Source organism: Chiloscyllium plagiosum, unplaced genomic scaffold, assembly GCF_037043375.1.
Source record: "Chiloscyllium plagiosum isolate Xiang-an unplaced genomic scaffold, Cpla_swu_hap1 HiC_scaffold_42, whole genome shotgun sequence".
In the NCBI taxonomy this organism is placed as follows: domain Eukaryota; kingdom Metazoa; phylum Chordata; class Chondrichthyes; order Orectolobiformes; family Hemiscylliidae; genus Chiloscyllium; species Chiloscyllium plagiosum.
The window spans coordinates 103,851,379-103,871,228 of record NW_028270180.1 but is presented as its reverse complement, the minus strand read 5'-3'; positions in this window follow the sequence as shown (position 1 = coordinate 103,871,228).

The following is a 19,850-nucleotide window of genomic DNA, read 5'->3' as shown; positions in this document are numbered from 1 at the left end:
CGGAGATCTTCCCTAAAGCGCTCTGCTAGGAGGCACCCAGTCTCCCCAATGTAGAGGAGACCGCATCGGGAGCAACGGATACAATAAATGATATTAGTGGATGAGCAGGTAAAACTTTGATGGATGTGGAAGGCTTCTTTAGGGCCTTGGATAGAGGTGAGGGAGGAGGTGTGGGCACAGGTTTTACAATTCCTGCGGTGGCAGGGGAAAGGTGCCAGGATGGGAGGGTGGGTCATAGGGGGGCGTGGACCTGATCAGGTAGTCACGGAGGGAACGGTCTTTGCAGAAGGCGGAAAGGGGTGGGGCGGAAATATATCCCTGGTGGTGGGGTCTGTTTGGAGGTGGCGGAAATGTCGGCGGATGATTTGGTTTATGCGAAGGTTTGTAGGGTGGAAGGTGAGCACCGGGGCGTTCTCTCCTTGTTATGGTTGGAGGGGTGGGGTTTGAGTGCGGAGGTGCGGGATGTGGATGAGATGGGTTGGAGGGCATCTTTAACCACGTGGGAAGGGAAATTGCGGTCTCTAAAGAAGGAGGCCATCTGGTGTGTTCTGTGGTGGAACTGCTCCTCCTGGGAGCAGATACGGCGGAGGCGGAGGAATTGGGAATACGGGATGGCATTTTTGCAAGAGATAGGGTGGGAAGAGGTGTAATCCAGGTAGCTGTGGAGTCAGTTGGTTTGTAAAAACTGTCAGTGTCAAGTCGGTCGTCACGAATGGAGATGGAGAGGTCCAGAAAGGGGAGGGAGGTGTCAGAGATGGTCCAGGTAAATTTAAGGTCAGGGTGGAATGTGTTGGTGAAGTTGAATTGCTCAACCTCCTCGCGGGAGCACGAGGTGGCGCCAATGCAGTCATCAATGTAGCGGAGGAAGAGGTGGGTAGTGGTGGCGGTGTAATTACGGAAGATCACTGTTCGACGTAGTCAACAAAGAGACAGGCATAGCTGGGGCCCATACGTGTGCCCATGGCTACCCCTTTGGTCTGGAGGAAGTTGGAGGATTCAAAGGAGAAATTGTTAAGGGTGAAGACCAGTTCGGCCAAACGATTGAGAGTGTCGGTGGAAGGGTACTGTTGGGGACGTCGGGAGAGGAAGGAACGGACGGCTTGGAGGCCCTGGTAATGGCGGATGGAGGTGTAGAGGGATTGGATATCCAAGGTGAAGATCTGGCGTTGGGGACGGGGAAACGGAAGTCTTGCAGGAGGTGGAGGGCGTGGGTGGTGTCTCGAACATATGTGGGGAGTTTCTGGACTAGGAGAGATAGGACAGTGTCGAGGTAGGTAGAGATGAGTTTCCTGGTGTGTTGTTTTCCTGGTGCCAGAATCAAGGATGTCTCAGAGAGGGTACAGAATGTTCTCACGGGGGAGAGGGGCCACCAAGAGATCATTGTCCACATTGCAACCAACGATATAGGAAGGGAATATTTTTCAGATTCTGAAGGTAGATTACAGAGAGTTCGGTAGAAATTTAAAAAGGAGCTCCTCAAGGGTAGTAATATCTGGATTACTCCCAGGGCTACGAGCTAGTGAGGGCAGGAATAGGAGGATAGAGCAGATGAATGCATGGCTGAGGAGCTCGTGTATGGGAGAAGGATTCATATTTTTGGGTCATTGGAATCACTTTTGGGGTAGAAGTTACCTTTACAAGAAGGACGGATTGCACCTAAATTGGAAGGGGGCTAATATACTAGCAGTGAAATTTGCTAGAACTGCTTGGGAGGATTTAAAGTAATAAGGTGGCGGCGTTGGAAGGGGAGGGGTGTTTGGGACCCTGCAAGATAGTGAGGAAAGAGAGCAATCTGAGACTGGTACAGTTGAGAACAGAAGCGAGTCAGACTGTCAGGGCAGGCAGAGACAAGGTAGCACAAACAAAGTAAACTGCATTTATTTCAATGCCAGGGGCCGAACAGGAAAGGCAGATGAACTGAGGGCATGGTTAGGAACATGGGACTGGGATCTCATAGCAATTACAGAAACATGGCTCAGGGATGGGCAGGATTGACAGCTTAATGTTCCAGGATACAAATGCTACAGGAAGGATAGAAAGGGAGGCAAGAGAGGAGGGGGAGTGGCATTTTAATAAGGGATACCATTACAGCTGTGCTGGGGGAGGATATTCCTGCAAATACATCCAGGGAAGTTATTTGGGTGGAATTGAAAAAAAAAGGATGATCACCTTATTGGGATTGTATTATAGATCCCCTAATATTCAGAGGGAAATTGAGAAACAAACTTGTAAGGAGATCTCAGCTATCTGTAAGAATAATAGGGTTGTTATGGTTGGGGATTTTAACTTTCCAAACATCGACTGGGACTGCCATAGTGTTAAAGGTTTAGATGGAGAGGAATTACTTAAGTGTGTACAAGACAATTTTCTGATTCTGTATGTGGATGCAACTATGAGAGAAGGTGTAATCCATGGCCTACTCTTGGGAAATAAGGCAGGGCAGGTGACTGAGGTGTCAGTGGGGGAGCACTTTGGGGCCAGCAACCATAATTCTATTCGTTTTAAAATCGTGATGGAAAAGGATAGACCAGATCAAAAAGTTGAAATTCTAAATTGGAGAAAGGTCAATTTCGAAAGCTGATTGGAGGCAGATGTTCGCAGGTAAAGGGACGGCTGGAAAATGGGAAGCTATCAGAAATGAGATAACAAGAATCCAGAGAAAGTATATTCCTGTCAGAGTGAAAGGGAAGGCTGGTAGGTATAGGGAATGCTGGATGACTAAAGACATTGAGGGTTTGGTTAAGAAAAAGAAGGAAGCATATGTCAGGTATAGACAGGATAGATAGAGTGAATCCTCAGAAGAGTATAAAGGATTTAGGAGTATACTTAAGAGGGAAATCAGGAGGGCAAAAATGGGACATGAGATAGCTTTGGCAAATAGAGTTAACCAGAATTCAAAGGGTGTTTACAAATATATTAAGGACCAAAGGATAACTGGGAGAGAATCGGACCCCTCAACGATCAGCAAGGCAGCCTTTGTGTGGAGCCACAGAAAATTGGGGAGATACTAAATGAATATTTTCATCAGCATTTACTGTGGAAAAGGATATGGAAGATATAGATGGTAGGGAAATAGATGGTTACATCTTGCAAAATGTCCTGATTACCGAGGAGGAAGTGCTGGATATCTTGAAATGGTTATAGGTGGATAAATCCCCAGGGCCTGATCAGATATACCTGAGAACTCTGTGGGAAGCTAGAGAAGTGATTGCCGGGCCTTTTGCTGAGATATTTGTATTATCGATAGTCACAGGTGAGGTGCCAGAGGACTGGAGGTTGGCAAATGTTTTGTCACTGTTTAAGAAGGGCGGTAAAGACAAACCAGGGAACTATATACCAGTGAGCCTTACCTCAGCGGTGGGCAAGTTGTTGGAGGGAATCCTGAGGGACAGGATGTATATGTATTTGGAAAGGCAAGGACTGACTGCACCTTGCAAAATGTCACGATGACAGAGGACGAAGTGCTCGATGTCTTTAAATGGTTAAAGGTGGATAAATCCCCAGGACCTGTTCAGGTGTACACGATAACTCTATGGGAAGCTAGAGAAATGATTGATGGGCCTCTTGCTGAGATATTTATAAAATTGATAGTCACAGGTGAGGTGCCAGAAGACTGGAGTTTGGCCTACGTGGTTCCACTGTTTAAGAAGGGCGGTAAAGACAAGCCAGAGAACAATAGACCGGTGGGCCCGACCTCAGTGGTGGGCAATTTGTTAGAGGGAAACCTGAGGGACAGGATGTACATGTATTTGGAAAGACAAGGACTGATTAGGGATAGTCAACATGGCTTTGTGTGTGGCAAATCATGTCTTTCAAACATGATTGAGTTTTTTGAAGAAGAAACAAAGAAGATTGATGAGGGCAGAGCAGTAGATGTGATCTATATGGACATCGGTAAGGTGATTGGCAAGTTTCAAACAAGGGCTGCAGATGCTGGAAACCAGATTCTAGATTAGAATGGTACTGGAAAAGCACATCAGTCCAGGCAGCATCCGTCGTGCACGAAAATTGACGTTTCGGGCAAACGCCCTTCACCAAGAATAGAGGCAGAGTGCCTTTAGGGTGGAAAGATAAATGAAAGATAGGCAGGTAGGACAGGTCATGGGGACAGTGCTGAGCTGGAAGGCTGGAGGTGGGATGAGGGGGAGAGGAGAAATGAGGAAACTGGTGAAGTCCACATTGATGCCCTGGGATTGAAGTGTTCTGAGGCAGAAGACTAGGCATTCTTCCTCCAGGCATCAGATGGTGAGTCAGCGGCGGTGAAGGAGGCCAGGACCTCTATGTTCTCGGCTGACTGGGAGGGAGAGTTGAAATGTTGGACCACAGGGTGGTGTGGTTGATTGCTGCGGGTGTCACGGAGATGATCCCTAAAGCGCTCTGCTAGGAGGCGTCCAGTCTCCCCAATGTAGAGGAGACCGCATTGGGATCAACGGTTACAATAAATGATATTGGTGGATGTTCAGGTAAAATTTTGATGGATGTGGAAGGCTCCTATGGGACGTTGGCTGGAGATGAGGGAGGAGGTGTTGGCTCAGGCTTTGCAGTTCCTGCAGTGGCAGGGGAAGGTGCCAGGATGGCAGGGTGGGTAGCGTGGACCTGACCAGGTAGTCATGGAGGTAATGGTCTTTAGGGAAGGCGGAAAGGAGTGGCGAGGGAAATATATCCCTGGTGGTGGGGTCCGTTTGGAGGTGGTGGAAACGCCGGCAGATGATTTGGTTTATGCGAAGGTTTGTAGGGTGGAAGATGAGCACCGGGGGGGTTCTGTCCTTGTTACAGTTGAAGGGGTGGGGTTTGAGTGCGGAGGGGCGGGATGTGGATGAGATGCGTTCGAAGGCATCTTTAACCATGTGGGAAGGGAAATTGCTGTCTCTGAAGAAGGAGGCCATCTGGTGTGTTCTGTGGTGGAACTGGTCCACATGGGAGCAGATACGGGGAGGCAGAGGAATTGGGAATATGGGATTGATGTTTTGCAGGAGGTAGGGTGGGCAGAGGTGTGATCCAGGAAGCTGTGGGAGTTGGTGGGTTTATAAACAATGTCAGTGTCAAGTCGGTCGTCATTAATGGAGATATCGAGGTCCAGGAAGGGGAGAGAGGTGTCAGAGATGCTCCAGGCAAACATAAAGGCAGGATGGAATGTGTTGGTGAAGTTGATGAATTGCTCAACCTCCTTGTGGGAGCACGAGGTGGCGCCAATGCATTCATCAATATAGTGGAGAAAGAGATGGGGAGTGATGCCGGTGTAACTACGTAAGATGGACTTTTCTACGTCGCCAACAGAGACAGGCACAGCTGTGGTCCATATGGGTGCCCATGTCTACCCCTTTTGTCTGGAGGAAGAGGGAGGATTCAAAGGACAAATTGTTGAGGGTGACGACCAGTTCAGCCAAACGAATGAGAGTGTCGGTGGAACGGTGTTGTTGGGGACGTCGGGAGAGGAATAAATGGAGGGCTTGGAGGCCATAGTCATGGTGGATGGAGATGTAGAGGGATTTGATATCCTTGGTGAAGATGAGGTGTTGGGGGCCGGGGAAAGTGAAGTCTTGGAGGAGGTGGAGGGGTGGGTTGTGTCCCGAACGTATGTGGGGAGTTCCTGGACTGGGGGGGTTAGGACAGTGTGGACGTAGGTAGAGATGTTGAAACTTTATTGCTGGAACAGCACAGCAGGTCAGGCAGCATCCAGGGAACAGGAGATTCGACATTTCGGGCACAGGCCCTTCTTCAGGAATTCCTGAAGAAGGGCCTGTGCCCGAAACGTCGAATCTCCTGTTCCCTGGATGCTGCCTGACCTGCTGTGCTGTTCCAGCAATAAAGTTTCAACTTTGATCTCCAGAATCTGCAGACCTCACTTTCTCCTCGTAGGTAGAGATGTGTCCAGTGGGGCAGAAACATGCTGAGATAATGGGTCGGCCAGGGTGGTCAGGCTTGTGGATCTTGGGAAGGAGGTAGAATCGGGCAGAGCGGGGTTCCCGGACTGTGAGGTTCGAAGCTGTGGGTGAGAGATCTCCTGAGGTGATGAGGTTCTGTATGGTCTGGGAGATGACGGTTTGGTGATGGGGTGGGGTCATGGTCGAGGGGGTGCTGGGAAGAGGTGACTTCTTTATGGCGTCTGGCTACAGCAGTGTCGAGGTCAGTGCGCCAGACTACCACTGCACCCCCTTTGAATGCTGTCTTAATAGTGAGGTCGGGATTGGAACAGTGGGAGTGGAGGGCTGCACGTTGTGAGGGTGAGAGGTTGGAATGGGGGAGGGGGCGTAGACAGGTTGAGGCGGTTAACATCCCAGCGGCAAATGGAAATGAAGAGGTCGAGGGCGGGTAATAGGCTGGCACGGGGTGTAGAGGTAGATCGAGCGTGTTGGAGGTGGGTGAAGGGGTCCTCGGAAGGTGGACTGGAGTCCTGATTGTAAATGTGAGCACGGAGGTGGCAGAAGAAGTGTTTGACATCACGGCGTTTATTAAATTCATTGATGTGTGGGAAGAGGGTGATACAGGTGAATCCTTTGCCGTGGACTGATCTTTCATCCACCGTGAGGGGCAGGTCTGGAGGGGTAATGAAAACTCGGCAGGGCTGGGAGCTGGGAATCGGTGTGGGGTATTGAGATGGGAGTGGGGGCGGAGAATGTAACGGAGTTGGCGTGGTGGGGGGGAATGTGGGTCGAGTCATGAGCAGGGGTGGAGTTCGTCTCAGGATTCTGGGGCGGGGATGGTGACAAGGTTCCTCATGGGAGACTGATTATCAAGGTTAGATCTCACGGAATACAGGGAGAACTCGTCATTTGGATACAGAACTGGCTCAAAGGTAGAAGACAGAGTGTGGTGGTGGAGGGTTGTTTTTCAGATTTGAGACCTGTGACCAGTGGAGTGCCACAAGGATCGGTGCTGGGTCCTTTACTTTTCGTCATTTACATAAATGATTTGGATGTGAGCATAAGAGGTACAGTTAGTAAGTTTGCAGATTATAACAGGATCTCGAATAGATGGGCCAATGGACTGAGAAGTGGCAGATGGAGTTTAATTCAGATAAATGCGAGGTGCTGCATTTTGGGAAAGCAAATCTTAGCAGGACTTATACACTTCATGGTAATGTCCTAGGGAGTGTTGCTGAACAAAGAGGCCTTGTTCATAGCTCCTTGAAAGTGGAGACGCAGGCAGATAGGATAGTGAAGGAGGCGTTTGAGATGCTTTCCTTTATTGGTCAGAGTATTGTGTACAGGAGTTGGGAGGTCATGTTGTCATGTTGCGGCTGTACAGGACATTGGTTAGGCCACTGTTGGAATATTGCGTTCAATTCTGGTCTCCTTCCTATCGGAAAGATGTTGTGAAACTTGAAAGGGTTCAGAAAAGATTTGCAAGGATTTTGCCAGGGTTGGAGGATTTGAATTATAAGGAGATGCTGAACAGGGTGGGGCTGTTTTACCTGGAGCGTCAGAGGCTGAGGGGTGACCTTATAGAGGCTTACAAAATTATGAGGGGCATGGATAGGATAAATAGACAAAGTTTTTTCCCTGGGGTCGTGGGGTCCAGAACTAGAGGTCATAGGTTTAGGGTGAGACGGGAAAGATATAAAAGAGACCTAATGGGCAACTTTTTCATGCAGACGTGTATGGAGTGAGTTGCCAGAGGAAGTGGTGGAAGCTGGTACAATTGCATATTTAAGAGGCATTTGGATGGGTATATGAATAGGAAAGTTTTGGAGGGATATGGGCCGGGTACTGGCAAGTGGGATTAGATTGGATATCTGATCGGCATGCACAGGTTGGACTGAAAGTTCTGTTTCCATGCTGTACATCTCGATGATTCTATGACTCTATGTGTACCAGTCCCCATTTATCAAGGCCGCTTGTTACATTCTAATGGATCTCCAGAAAACATTTGAATTATTTTACAGACAAAATATAGTTCGGCTTTAACATGACTATGCTGACTCTCTGTGAAGCTTTTCTATATGGCCTGCAGTCCCTTCCTTAATAACAGACTCTCACAGATTCCCAGCAATCATGGTTAGGCTAGGTGGTTCCCGCTTTTAGTCTCGCTCGTTTCTTGAAGACAGGCGCCACATTGGAGGGTCTCCAGTTTCACTGGAACACTCCTTTAATCCAGAGAGTTATGGAATATTTCACACAGTGCCACCTGCCACTCTGTGTCCACTTTTCTGAAAACCAGCTATGAATTGCTGATGACCTGTTTACCCTTGGTCTCATCTGTTTGAGAAATGTCTTGTTCCTTTTGTTAGTTCTGGATCTTCCCTCCTATTACCATTTCGTTTATACCATTGAAATACTTACAGTACCTTCACCTGTGAGGAACGAAATAAAATATTGGTGTAAATTACCTTTCTGTTCCCTGTATCCAGTTCCCCAGTCACACACTCCAAATGTCTTGAATATACTTCCTGACTTCCTTTCTACCAAAGATCACACACACCTCTTGAACCCTTCTTACATACATGGAAAAGCTCCTGCTGCTTGTTTTTATATTTCTTGCCAATTTGCTTACATCACATCTTTTCTTCCCTTTTCTTTGATTTCGATATTCATACAGTCTTACCGCATACAAACAGAATCTTTGGTCCAACTTCTCCATGCCGGCCAGGTTTTCCAAACTAAACTATTCCCATCTTCTTGCATTTGGCACATAGGCCTATAAACGGTTTCCATTCATATGTTTGTCCTAATGTCTTTCAAATGTTGGAGCTGTACTTGCATCTGCCAGTGTTCCTCTGGCAGCGCATTCCATAAACACGTCACCCTCTGTGTAAAATCAATTGCCTCTTCCTCCCTTTTAAATCTTCCCTATTCCACCATAAACCTATGGTTCTCTGATTTAATTTTCCTATCCTGTGGAAAAGACCTTGGCTTTTCGCCCTATCCATGCCTCCCCTGATTTTGTAAATTTCTATAATGTCACCCCTCAATCTCCTACACTCCATCTGATACTAACTTCAAGAACAAGCATTTAAAGATCAGCACTGCAAGTTTGAAGCCATGTTAAAAGTGACAGGTAAACAACACTCAGCCCAAACTGCAGACTGTTATTTGTTTTTTTTTTATTTATGTTACAATACTGAGGCAGCATGAAAATCTTACTATTGCTAATAAGTCATCAAGCACATGAATTCCTTTGTCTGTCGGCGGTGATGATTTCTACAGTGAAAATGTATCTCTGGCCAGATCTATATAATACCATATGTTCAACATTTTCCCTCCTGGCCTCCCTATGAACATATGTGGTTGTGTCTTCTTTATCTTGCACTCAATAGAGAGAACTCCTTTCCCTCCTTCACATCTTAATTTAAACTCATTTTATACCATCTTCTCGTTCACCACCGCTAAAAGCCTGTTTATCTGTTGTCGCACCCTCTTTTCCCTGTCATCTATCCCCCACCTCTGGAAAGGGACTAAAATGCCCAGTTTCCAATCATTTTTCTGAGGAAGTGTCAGACTGGACTTGAAACGCTAACCCTGTTTCTCTGTCTCTGTAAATGCTTCCAGACCTGCTGAGTTTCTCCAGAAATGAATAAGCACAGCACAGAATTTCAATTAAACAAATATCTATGAATACTGGAAATTAAAATGCTCAACTTGTTGTAGAAAGTGGGAGCTTTGTCGAAGGGTCACTGGATCCGAAAGATGAACTCAGCTTTCACTTCACAAGATGCAGCCAGACTTGCTTAGTTTCTTCAGCAATTTCTGTTTTTGAACATTTTCGAAAGACATGTGTCGAATTTGCTCAAAAGCTCTGTCCAGCAGAGAGCGCTTTACATTGGGAAGGGAACAAAAACGCAAAGTGCACAAGTTTATTGGCTCTAAAACGACATAAGGCTGGCATCACTGACACGACAGAGGTCTTAATCATGACCAGGGAGAAAAACAGAGGGGAAAAAAAACATTCACTTGAAACACAGGAGATGGTATTACGGGAAATGAAACGTTTCAGATTAATATTTTAAAGTATCTGTGTAATGTAACAAATTGGAGGCGTGACGTCAGTGTGAGACCCTCATCAGAATGCGATTATGAAACTGGATGTGTTCGCACATCAGAAACCAGGTTAGGTCACTGAGTACAGGGCTGATAGGTGAACGGGTCTCAGTGTGAACTGGGGGAAAGTCAGAAGAATTGATTTGCAGACATTGCAGCTCACACCGCAGAATTGCATTCAATCACAATCCATAACTTTTCCTCCAGGATAATCCATGATACTACCATTATCATCAAGCCGAGTAATGGTTCAGTGCCGAGTTTGGGTGAACATTCCAATGTCAGAACCATGTGTATCTAAACCTGATAACAACCGATTAAAGCTACCGCACTTGGCTGGTTACATTATAAACAGCAGACCTACCATCTGGTGGAGAGGGGGAAATGATCCCAAGACAAACAGATAAGATCGAAACTCTGCAGTCAAGCCACATCCTGTCATCAATGTCGATGGATTAATAAACATCTTACAGGAGGAGAGGGCTCCACAAATATTCCCAGCCCTGTCCATCAGTGTAAAAGACAAGGATGCAGTATCTGCAGCATCCTCAGCCAGAAGTATTGAGTCGATAATCCAATTTACCCTCCTCGTGATGCCCACAGAATCCCAGATGCCAGTTTTCAACCAATTCGATTCGCTGCACGTGACATGAAGAAACAGCTGAACACAGTAGATATTACAAAGGCAATGGACCCGGACACCATTCCTGCAATAGGCATCAAGATTGTACTGTACGACAAGCCGTGTCGCTGGGGAAGCTGATTCAATCCAGCTCAACTCTGACATCTACCTGGCCACGTGAAAAGTTCCTCAACTATACCCAGTCCCATAACAAGGGAATGACTACAGTCTGACCACTTACCACGCCCTCGGTCCCGTCGCGATCATCACATTGGTGGGAGTTCTTTTTGACAGAGTTGTCAAGCAACACAGAAATAATGTGCGCAGTGTGGTTTCCGATAGGTCCCCATGTGGAGATGGTGCTGTTGTGCAAATGTCACTGGATTACTGATCCATACCAGGATAATGCTCTGGCAGCTGGTGGAAGTTGAAAACAATTAATAAAATATCAAGACATAAAACCTGGTACCAGTCATATTGACCTTAATCTAATGTCCATTGTAAACATCTGTCCCTTCCCCAATGTACTTTCAGGAAGTGAATCTCCCGTACTTCCTAGTCTGGCCTACAAGTGTCTCCAAACACACAGACATGTGATAAACTCTACAATGGTCTCTGAAACAGCCAAGCAAGACACTCAATTGAATCAAATTACTGTGAGTTTTTAAAGGATAAATCCAGACAGAACACCGGCAACGAGTTTTGGAAAAGGGAACGGGAAACACAGTCCTTTCAACCAGACAGATGCTGCCTTCCTAATGTTTAAGAGCTTGTGACAACAATGATAGAGCTTTCCCGCACACTGCACAGGAACATCAGGAAGGGAGCAGGGCATTAGACACTTTTGGCTTTTCCTGTTCTAGCTCATGGAGACATGTTCACTTTTATAATCCTAGTTCATGCATTCTTCAGAAACTCATCAATTCCTGTCTTATACTGCACAATGATTGACCATCCAACCCATGCAATCACATAAGCACTGATTCTGCATTGTCATAAATACAGCACGACCTACATTAGTCCCACTTTCCAATACGTGGCACATATCCATGTATGCCATGACACTTCAAGGGCATGACCATGTGTTTATTAACAGTTGTGAGGTTACCTCTGCCAACTGCCCTCCCAGGAAGTGCATTCCTGACCCCAACAGCCTCTGGATGAAAACCAATCCTCAAATCCTCACTAACTATCAAACCCTTCGCTTTAAAATGGCACTCCCTTGTTCTTCGCCCTTTGACTGAAAGGAACAGCTGCTGTCTATCCATCCTGTCCATGCCCCTGGTAATCTTCTCCTTCTGAAGCACGTCCCTCTCAGCCTTCTGAGAGGGCTGAGAGAAAGTAAACAACCCGAGCTGATCTACTCTATCCAAGGGAACATCCTGGTGAATCTCCACTGCACCCTCTCCAAAGCAATCACATACTTCTTGTAATGTGGCTCCCAGAACTGTACATAGTATTCCATTTGGCCTAACCAAAGTTCCACATAGCTCTTATAATCTGTGTCTCCATGAATAAAGGCTATGTTTATGGTCGCTATGCTTTGTCAACTTGTGCGTTAACCTGTTTAATCACATTCAGGGATATGTGGAGAAGCACCCTCTGAGCTTCCTAGTGTGCTGCTATTCATTGAGACCTCCCCTGTCTGGTTCCTTCTTCCAAAGTACATCACCTCATATTTATCAGGGTTATATTCCATCGGCCATGATCCACCCATTTGATCATTCCATCTGTATCTTCCTATCATATTAGGCCTTCCTCCTCACTGTCAACCAACCAGCCAAACTTTGTGTCAAACGCAAAATGATTTATCACTCACCCCAACACATCCATATTCACAGCTGCATCATTTATGAATACTACAAATAATAAGGTTAAAAATAAAACAACACCATGTTATAATCCAACAGTTTTTTTTCCGACGCACTAGCTTTCGCAGCGCTGCTTCTTCATCACGTGATTATGACTTTGAAAGTTCGTGCCTCCAAATAAACTGTTGGACTTTCATATAGTGTTCTGCAATTTGCCAAAGCCAGTCCAACACTGGCATCTCCGAATCACAAATAATATGGGACACAGCACTGATCCCTGTGGTACACGATTGGACACTGGTCTCCAGTCAAACAAACAGACTTCTACCAGCAGACCTTCTCTCTCCTACCACTAAGTGGATTTGGATGCAACTTGGAAGTCACTAATGAGTCCTACCTGTTCCCTGGTTATTCTGTTACACTTGACGTACCTGTAGAATATCTGGGGATTCTCCCTAATCTTGTCCTGCCAGCACGTTTCCATGTTGCTGTCTTCGTCAGTCCCCTTCAAATGAAGAATTGCCTTCTTATTGCAGTCTGAAATGTTCTATCATTTACCTGCCATTATTTGCCGTAAATGTAGAGTAGACAACCAGAGAAAAATCCTGTTTAGTTCCACCTTGTCATTTGTTCAGTGACTTTTCTAAATTTCACTATGATCACCTCTCATTCTTCGAAACTCTAAAGAACACTGGCCGAGTTTCCATATCAGGCAATCTCGCCATTTGAGGGATTAATCTGGAGAATGTCCATTGCACATCCTCGGTGGTCAGTATATTCTTTCTCAGATTGGGTCAATACTCTATGTACAGTCTCATTAGCAAGCTGTGAAACTGCTTCAACATGACCTTCCAACTATGTTCTAATTCTCTTAAATGAAGGCGAACCTGACTTTAACTTTCCACTTCTATATATTCCTCCAATTGCCATTCACATTACTTTATTTATGAATTCACTGCATGAGTTCTTATAAAAAGCCTTCTGAAAATCGAAATATGCCATTTCTATGTTGTAATAAACAAGTTCAAATCATTCTGAAGTTTTTCAAGTATGTCAGACTCTATCAGTGTATACTGATTCTCTACAATGTTGCTGTTAAATTAGAAATATCCAATAGCTGATCCTGTATAATAGATTCCATCAGTTTCCCTATAGATGTCAAGTTAATTGGTCTGCAGTTCTCCACACTATCTCTTCTTCCCTTTGCAGATGCTTGAATCGCTTCCATTCATCTACAATGCTTGGAACACATTTACTAACTTCCAGCCTCTGCAGAATGTACGGGAAAATAAAACAGTCAGCGACAGCACAATTAATGCGTCTATTGCTGATTTATTTCTAATATTTTGATACGAAGTACAACTGGCTCATCAGACTTAGCAATGCTCAATCCAGCTACAATACAACTATGCTAGCCTTCAACTGTTACCTTGTTACTGATATGAATTGACTTTATGTCTTCAGTTCCACAAGTTCCATGTGATCATTTGGTATTTCTCAGCGATTTTCTGGATCTTCCTCCGTGTTGACAGATGCAAAGTACCTGGTTACTTTCTTGGCCATTTCCCTGTTCTCCACAATAACCTCTCCTCTCCCGATTACAAAATTCCACATTTGACCTCGCTTTTATTTTGTTTTCTTTGCAATACAGATTGTAGATTTATGCAGTCTTTATGTTCTTCTTTCACAGAATCATTAAAATCCCACAAGTGTGGAAAAGGCCCTTTGCCTCAATAAATCCACCCTGCCCCTGCGAAGAGGAACCACCCAGACCCACTCCCGTTCGATTCTACATTTTGCGACGTATGCACCTAATCTACACATCCCTGAACACTTTTAGAAAATAAACATTTCCAATTCAGCTAACCTGTAAATCTTTGGACTGTGGGAGAAAACCAGAGCACCCGGAGGAAACTCACGCAGACACGGGGAGAATATGCAACCTCCACACAAACAGATTTCTGAGAATTCTCCGGTTTCCACAATGTCTAGAATTCTTCTGAACTCACTTCCTTTGATTAATATAATCTTTAATTTATTATGTTAACCTTCATTAAGTCACTTGCCCTTTCTTCGGTGATTCTACCTTAAAGAAAGGGCCAAGCCAGATGATGGAGTGCCCGATATCTGATCCCTCCTCCATCACACCCCCTCTCCCCCGCCAAGTGGGGAGGACCCTGGTATGAGCCGGAGTGGACCGGGACGTGTCGTCTGGAGATTCCGTGACATCCATGTCCCTCCAACGGAGTAAAAAACAATGTTCAGTGAAGGGCAATTCTCACTTTTACCACTCTGTCGGTTCTCACAATTTTCTCCCTCCCAAAACAACAAATATCTCATTGCAGAGAGTTACAGACACAACAATATTCAGAGACATATGTAAACACGCTAATATACTGACACTAACAGTGCATACACGGAGATAGAACCGCACAAAAGTAGTGGCATACAGAGACATTGACAGTCGCCCACAAATAGATACAAGCACAAGTAAAACGCACAGTCTAATACACAGATGAACCGATGTCAGCACATAAATGCACAAACACATAGACACATGAACAAACACACACAAGTGTACACACGGACCCATAGAGACACAGACACTAGTGCTTATAAGACAGAGATAGATAGGTTTTTGATGAGTAAGCATGTCAAGAGTAACAGAGAGTAATCAGGAGAATGATGTTGAGAAATCTCTAAGTCAGTATTAAATGGCATTCAGAGTCGATGGGCCGAATGGCCTAATTCTGCGTTTTTAATGCTCGTGTGGTGTCATGCTATCAGTTATTCAATTCCTGGGAAAGGAGCAGAGAATGAGTTTAATACATATTTGATTGAAAAGAATCAGTGGTAATATTGGACAGGTTTAGAGGGCTGAATAGTTTATGTCTATGCCTAATTATTATGTCCTTTTATTTCAAAAGAGGTCGCGATTTCATGTTAGGTTAACACAGTTTAAAATAACAGGTCCCACATTGAAATACGGTCGCCCCTTTCACTTTAGTGTTGTACTATTTGTAGGGTCCTCATCCTCAGGGAGCAGTGAAGACTCGGTTTTTGAAGATATTCAAGGCTGAGATCCACTGATCTTTGCTGGACAGGACAGTCAATATTTATTGAGAACAGACAGGAGACGGATGGTCAAACACAATCGGATCAGTCATGAGCATTCTGACTAGTGGCGCCGAATGACCAACGGCTGCCCCTACCCCATGTGTTGCTCCCTCAATCCACCCTCGAGGCTGTTACGGAGACATGCTGTTGTCCCTACGCCATGTGTCGTTCCCTCAAGCCACCCTTCGATGCAGTTACAGAAATATACTGCTGGCCCTACCCAATGTGTTGTTCCCTCAATCCACCCTCGATGCTGTTACAGGGATATACTGCTGCCACTACCCTATGTATTGTGCCCTCCATCCACCCCTCGACGCTGTGACAGAGATAGGGGGCCTTCTCATTCAGCCAGTCATTATCGCTACCATGAGACTGGAGGAGACCATTCTGCCTATTTAACGAGTTACAGAGGAAAATAGAACTAATCATTTTAGCTCGTTGAGGACATTTTACTGCTCAGGGGGCCATTTACACTGCGTGAGCTGCGACACAGGAGGTTGTTGCTAACAGGAAATAGAGTAGGGATAAATGCTTATTTTCACATTACAAAGCTATAACAGGTGGACTGCCTCAGAAATCACTTTGGGATCATCAACGATCAATATCTGTATCAAAGATCTGGAGGAAGGGACTGGATATATTAGAGCCTAATTAGTTTTAACATCAAGCTGGTTATCCAGTATGTCATCAAATGGAGGTCGTGTGTCATCACTGTGATTTAGGCAAAGGGAGGTTAGTGAGCAAACCTTATCCATATATAGCAAAATGTGAGTTGTCTATTTTGGATGGAAGTATAAAACAATGGTTAACAATTTAAGTGGAGAGAGATTGCAGAACTTTGTGATACAGACGGTATTCATGATCCTGGTACACGAATCATATGTAGTTAGTCTGCACTTGCTGTAAGTGATTTGAAAGCTAAGTGGAATGATTGTGTTTCTGCAAAGGGTACCAGGATTAGTCAGGAATGTTTTACTGCATCTGTACCGGTAAAAGTGAGGAGTGCAGATGCTGGAGTTCAGAGTCGAACAGTGTGAGGCTTGAAAAGCACAGCCAATCAGGCAGCGTCCGAGGAGCAGGAAAATTGGCGTCACGGGTATAAGTCCTTCATCAGGAATATGCCTGTAACATCGAGACTCCTGTTCGTTGGGTGTGCCTGACCTGTTGTGGTTTTCCAGCTTCACATTTTACGAGTCTACGTCTGTAGAGGGCATTGCTAAGAGCACATCTGGCACATTATGTGCAGTTTTGATCCCTTAACCTAAAAACAAAGTTTTAGAAGCTTATCGACGATGTTTTTTTCACACTTTCCTGGAATGAAGGCCTTTTGTTCTGAAACATTATCAGTTTGGGACTTAGATGAGAAATCCTTTTGAAGCATATACAACTTTGAGAAAAATCAGCTGGATGCATATTTTCTCTTCTCAGGGAGACAAAAACTATCGAATACATATTAAGAATAAAGTGTATTATTTTAGCACAGTTATTATAAAGACATCAAACGATTTTTCAAAGTTAAGCATATACATACAAATGATCGCTGGGACCAAGTCCAGCGAGGGAAGGGATCCAGTTGGATCGGTGCAGCGATCAAGTGTATTTCGTGCAGGGATCCAGTACAATGACTGGGGAGATCTAGCTCAATTATCACTGAGATCAAGTAGAGCGAGTGAATGGATCCAGTCGGACCAGCGCAGTGATCCAGTGGATTTAGCGCTGGGATTCAGTAGGATGACTGGAGGTATCGAGTTCAATGATCACTGGGATCAAGTCCAGCGAGGGAAGGGATCCAGTTGGACCGGTGCAGTGATCAAGTGGATCTAGCACTGGGGATCTAGTATGATGACTGGGGGGATCGAGTTCGATGATCGCTGGGATCAAGTCCAGCTTCCTCAGTTCCGCTCCCCCCAATATGACCCCACCCAATCTTTATAATATGGCATTTCCATGACTGATGCGCCGAGCCTGCACATCCCTGGACATTATGGGTAATTTAGCGTGGCCAATCCACCTAACCTGTGCATCTTGGGACTGTGGGAGGAAATTGGAGACTGTAATTGAACACGAATCTCTGGCACTGTGAGGCAGCATTGTCAACCACTGACCTACCCAGTGTGGGCAACACAACTTGCCTGCATATTTCAGCGTTTGAAAAGTGACATTTGAGCAGGGAGGTTCCATAAGACCCAGACCTGTCAATGAGCGACAAGAGAAGGGCATTGAGATCTTGAAAGGCTTGGTCAGGAACAGGAGCAGGACATGCACGCCATCGAGACTATAGTGTAGGAACACCAAGAGGACATTCAGCCCAGCGAGTGTATAAATCAGGAACAGAATGTGCCCAATCAGCTCCTCATGTCTCTTTCACAGCAATTAGCACAGATCTTTTACAGCCTTGCGCCTGTTACACAGGTATTGTGAATGGAAATTTTAAGGTTATAGAAAGCAAAGAAATTATAATAACCAAATTCATTAGGGAATGAAAAGTTGTAAGAAATCTATTGGTAATGAAGACAAATTGTTAGAGTCCATTATGAAGGAATTAATAACAATAAATTTTCAAAGTCAAGCCAGAATCCAGGACAGCTGAAAATGTGTTGCTGGAAAACCGCAGCAGGTCAGGCTGCATCCAGGGAACAGGAGAATCGACGTTTAGGGGATAAGCCCTTCTTCAGCTTATGCCCGAAACGTCGATTTTTCCTGTTCCCTGGATGCTGCCTGACCTGCTGCGCTTTTCCAGCAACACATTTTCAGCTCTGATCTCCAGCATCTGCAGTCCTCACTTTCTCCCAGAATCCAGCACAGTCAACATAGTTTTATGAAGAATAAATCATGTTTGAATGATTTGACTAGCTTTCTTAAAAATGTGACAAACAAATAACAAACAAAATTTACAACCCAGGAACAGGCCCTTCGGCCTTCCAAGCCTGAGCCGGTCCAAATGTACTGTCTAAACCTATTGGTCAATTCCTAAGATTCTGTATCCCTCTGCTCCCCACCTACTCATGCATCTGTCCAGACGCATCTTAAATGAATCTACCGTGCCTGCCTCTACCACCTCTGCTGGCAACGCCCACCACCCGCTGTATGAAGTACCTGCTGCGTGTCTCCCCCTTAAACGTTCCACCTCTCACCATGAAAGCTTGACCTGTCGTTATTGAATCCTTCGCCCTGGGAAAAAGAGCTTGTCTCTATCCACCCAGTCTATACCCTTCATGATTTTGTAAACCTCAATCAGGTCCCCACTCAATCTCCCTTTTTCTAATGAAAATAAACCTAAACTACTCAACCTTTCTTCATAGCGAGCACCTTCCATACCAGGCAACATCCTCGAAAACCTTCTCTACACCCTCTCCAAAGCGTCCATATTCTTTTGGTAATGTGTCGACCAGAACTGTACACAGTATTCAAAATGCGGCCGAACCAATGTCTTGTACAATGTTAACATGACTTGTCAGCTCTTATACTCAATACCCGTCCAATGAAGGCCAGTGTACTATATGCCTTCTTGACCACTCTATCCACCTGTGCAGCAACCTTCAGGGTACAATGACCTGCACTCCCAGATCTCTCTGCCCATCAACTTTTCTCAAGGCTCTTCTTTATTGTATAGTTTGCTCTCGAATTAGTCTTGCCTGTATGCATCACCTCACATTTGTCTGGATTGAACGCCATCTGCCAATTTTCCGCCCAACTCTCCAGTCTATCTATATCCTCCTATATTTTCTGACAGTCCTTTATGCATTCTGCTACTCCACCAACCTTCATATCATCTGCAAAGTTGCTGATCATACCAACAGTGCCCTCTTCCAGAATATTTACATATATTACAAACAACAGTGGCCCCAATACTGACTCCTGTAGTACACCACTGGTCACCTTTCTCCAATTCGAGAAACTAACTTCAACTACTACTCTGTCTCCTGTTTCTCAACCAGTTCTTTATCCACCTGGCTAGAACACCCTGCACACCATATGACTACAATTTCTCCATTAGTCTACCACGGTGAACCTTATCAAACGCCTTATAAAGTCCATGTGTATGACATCAACAACCCTTCCTTCCTCTATCAACTTGGTCACTTCCTCGAAGAACTCTATTAAGTTGGTAAGGCACGATCTCTCCTGCACAAATTCATGTTGACTATCACTGACAAGCCCATTCTTTTCTAAATATGAATGGATCCTATTCCTCAGTACCTTCTCCAGCAACTTTCCCACCACTGATATCAAGTTCAATGGTCTGTAGTTACCCGGAATATCCCTAGTACACTTCTTGTACAGGGGACAACATGTGCAATCCTCCAGTCCTCCAGTACCTCA